Below are 4,258 nucleotides of genomic sequence, written 5' to 3' on the forward strand. Positions count from 1 at the left end.
ATAAACTCAATAAAAAAAGTTGATTTTTGTTGCTTAATCATTTTGATGTTTATGGTTTAATTTTGTTTGACTACATCATTAGAAAGGTAATTGTTTTTGTGGTTGACATGAAATGTAATTATCTTAGTGTTATCATTTTCTTAGGCGGATCAAATAAGAAAGATATGGAAGAAGAAGAAGGCTTATGCACGAAGCTAAATGTAAATGAGGAGTACAAGGAAGTGTTTAGGAGTAAATCATACATGGACATATGGAGCAGAGTTCAACTACAGCTTAAAGGATCACCTCCCATTTCTATGTTAGTCTGAAATTTTAATGCTTTTTATCATATAGTTGCTTAAATTGTTCATAATCTGGTGATTATGGTCACCTTTTGATGCATTTAAGGTTAAGGATGTTCTGCTAGAGATCAGACCACATTTTTCCGATAATCAACTATTGGTATCAGTTGTCGCTGGAACAAAATTGAAAGGTTTACCACATTTTCTTACTATGTTTTTTTTACCATCATTCTTGATCTTTAGATGACTGTAAACTAACGAATGATAAGCTCAATCAATGACCAAGTAGACTGCTAGTACATTGAGTTTTTAATGAGCATATTTATCATAATCAGGGGTGGAATTGGGCCTCATTTACTAGGGCCAGAGTTAGAAAAAATATATAAGTAAGCAAGTAGTAAGTAACATTTATGTCGCTTTAGTCTGGTGGTTCAGCGGATAGACGCAGGTTCAATCCTCGAACTGGATTGTTTTTGCCATATTTCACTGATCAACTCTTTTAAATTTACTTTGTTTTAAATTTTACAAATTTTAGGTCTCCTTTTCACCTATTTAATACGCATCATTGCCTTCCGAGTTCCATCCTGATGGCTATAAATACGCATATATTGGTGTGTTCTATGTGTTTAAGAGCCGCTAAAGAGTAAATAAAGGAGAAAAAATAGTAAATCATACTTGCCATTTATCGATCATAATCATGTACCCGGTATCAAATATTGACGAGAGTCCTGCTATAGAAACTGATGCAAGTTTCATTTTTCTGCAGATGAAGGCGAGCGGATCACTAATTAACGTTTCTATTGATGACCATGTATTACACCTTGTTGACTACACTTCTCTGATTTCTTACGAGGAGCTTATTCATTGGTGTGACGAAGGCGAGATAGGTGCCTCTCACATTGCTATTTTTATGAGGTAAGCTTTCATTAATGACCATGTTCTTTTTATTTGTATCCGTAGGAAGCCAGTCGTTATTGTGTTTGTTGAATGTTTGAGAGTAAGAAAGGAATGGAATGAGTTGTCTAAGTACATGTAAAACACCTCACATAACTAACTGCATTCTCAACCCGACACTGATTCCTTGCCATCCATACCTGGTAAATCAGTCCAGCTAAAATAAACCCAAAAGCCAAGATAAAGTTCACCTTCTAGCACATCTTCACCCTGATAGAAAATAAAACTATAAATATTGAGACCAACCCAAGTATGTATGTATTCTTCATTTAGTTACTCCCTATGATTTAAAGATACCCTTTATATTCGCTTTATACAACTTAGTTCCAGAAATGAGATTATCAATGTATACCTCAGGATGGGATTTAGCATAATCAATTATTCGTGTAAGAAAGACTTGTTTCAGTCGGGAAAATCCATCATTGCCCTTTACATGCTTTTCTGTCTCTTGTATATTCAGAGAAATCAGGAGCTCTTCCTTAATACAGCTAGTTTCCTCATCTAATCTGCGGATTTTCTCAACAACAATCACCTCTGGCATTATGTGTTTCAATTGCGACAAATGATGCATTGTCAAACTCCTGCATAAATCAAGTTTTAGACAAATCACCTTGTTCTGAAATATTTTTAGTACAGTGGCTTTTATGAACTATTTGAACAATTTTAGTTGAAATTGTTGTAGGTATTTGAGTGATCTTAGTGATACTATGAAGTCTACTAGTTTCTACGGATTCTTGTTCCCGGAGACGTTGTCTAAATTTGCATCCGTAAATGAAGATTTATGATCAGATTATATTGCTAGAGCTATGACATGTACGGAGTGTGGCAGGGGTCGAAAACTGATATTTGCAGCTTATCACGAAAGGTATACATAAAGCTTCCCATTTTCGAACTTCTATTTATTTATTCCTGGCTATTTACGTGAAATTTTCTCATTGTATATTACATGTTAGTGCGTGATTTGAATTATGTATATTATGGAAATAATTAATAGGTAAATCATGTATATTACATGTTAGTGCGTGATTTGAATTATGTTTGACATGACGACTTATTTTAGTTAAATCAAATACAGAGCCTTCGAGAATAGAAACTCTATCGATCCACTAGCAGGGCTCGAGGCAAAACCAGTTACTTGGAGAATAATTAATGTATATCTTTTATATTGTCAATATTTATTAGGAAAAAACTCTATCGATCCACTATGAGGTACTTCCTGCTTTAGCCTTTATCGCTCGACACCTGATCAGTTTGTGTAACTTTTGGTCTGTTGGTGCATCATGTGAATGTACAGCATCTGATTTGTTGATGTAGCATTTAGTTTTGCATTCTCCTCACCTTTTGCATCAGGTTTATTTTGGCCTTTTTTCTGTCAGTTTTTGCATCAGGCTGGGAAGTTTGTCCTGTTTTTGTGCAGCACCTGTTTGGGCTGATCAGTATTTGCATTCTCGTCAGTTTTGTGTAGCACCTGTTTTTTGGCCTGATCAGTATTTGCATTCTTGTCAGCTTTTGCATCAGGCTTTATTTTGGCCTGTTTTTTGTCGGAGTAGATATAACATATGTATATGGGTTTGGTTTTTGTTTTAGTGTCCTCGCCAGCCTGATGGGAGCGTATTATGCGAGTATTATATTTGTCGATATATGTTGGAGCTAATCAAAGGAAGATATATTAATATTACCTCAAATGTATGTATTTTTTTTTCTTCATTTCAATTATTTTCATCGCTTTGCTTATTATAATCTCGATCTTATTAATTGTTTTACTTTACACGTCATATATATAGTGTATTAACTAAATTTTTGGATGTCCTATATATATAGTTCATGCTTAACGCCCAAAAGACATATACGGTTGAGCAAATCGACGAGGTGCAGAATATTTGGGTTGAATTCACACTTAATTTTAAGCCGAAAAGTAATGGTGGATGAAGCCGCTTACAATTTCTTGATGTTCAATTATTTTTTCACTTACATGCTACTAATTAATAACGATTCAAGGATTTTTATTTATATTTTTCAAGTATGAAAGTACGTTTGTAGCCTATGCGCTATTACAAACATTAAACGATGTATATTTTTTCAAGGATTTGTCCTTGTTAATTCTAATAAAATTCGTTGCGTAAAATATGCTGGAGTTTCTGAATATTAATGCAGGTTTAATTCTTATATGAGTTATATATACGATTCAATCGTGTAGGAATTACGATGAAAAAGGAAATATAAAAAAAACACTTTTCAAAGAGAATGGTTAATTGTTAAACCTGTTCTATTTGAAATGGTACAACAATGGCGCGAGATGGTATATAAAAGAGCACGCCTTAACAAACAGGACGGTTGTATCATCCCCCGTTCAATTTGAAATGGTTCAACAATGGCGCCAAAAACATCTGTCAAAGAGAACGCCTTAACAAAGAGCCCGGTCCTCTTTTACACCCGTGCTGTTTGAAATATCAATGAGAGCGGTTCCCATTAGCAACCATGCTATTTGAAATAACAACGAGCACGGGTTGACCATTGAACAACTGTTCTCATATGTCAAAGAGAACGCTTGGCCACAGGCCGGTTGAAAGACGCATTTATAACGGTGCTTGACCGTTCTCCTTAATGGTTATTGTAGTAGTGTAATCACATTGTTTATACCGAATCAATCAAAATCAAGCCACATAGTCATTAACATAAAGAGGAAAAAGGGGATTGGAAAGATCATACCATACGGTCTTCATGATCCGCATGTCTCGGATGTGGCATAGTCGATCAATGTGAAAAAGGACAAACAAACAAACAAGTATGTACAATATATACAATTCTACACTAAAAAGGAAATGAACATGTTTTTGGTTTTTTCAATTTTTCAATTTTTTATGGTTTTTGATTTTATGAAATAAAAAGACGTGTTTTTTGTATTTTTCAAAAATTTTCAACTTTTATGCGTTTTGGAATATAAATTCCCATCCGCAACTTTATTTTGGACATTGTCCTCAATGTACATGTAAGAGTAGGAATGAAAAAGAAATACATGTTTT

General features: G+C 34.2%; 1 long non-coding RNA gene across 1 annotated transcript; it reads left to right on the forward strand.

Annotated features, from left to right (window-relative positions):
* The first annotated feature begins 363 nt into the window (after positions 1-363).
* LOC141621650 (uncharacterized) lies at positions 364-3,153 on the forward strand. The gene is made up of 3 exons (XR_012532537.1): positions 364-472; positions 1,048-1,196; positions 2,823-3,153. It is a non-coding gene; the product is annotated as an uncharacterized LOC141621650 (long non-coding RNA).
* Positions 3,154-4,258: the final 1,105 nt, after the last annotated feature.

The sequence above is a fragment of the Silene latifolia genome, chromosome X (genome assembly GCF_048544455.1).
Source record: "Silene latifolia isolate original U9 population chromosome X, ASM4854445v1, whole genome shotgun sequence".
NCBI classification, from domain to species: domain Eukaryota; kingdom Viridiplantae; phylum Streptophyta; class Magnoliopsida; order Caryophyllales; family Caryophyllaceae; genus Silene; species Silene latifolia.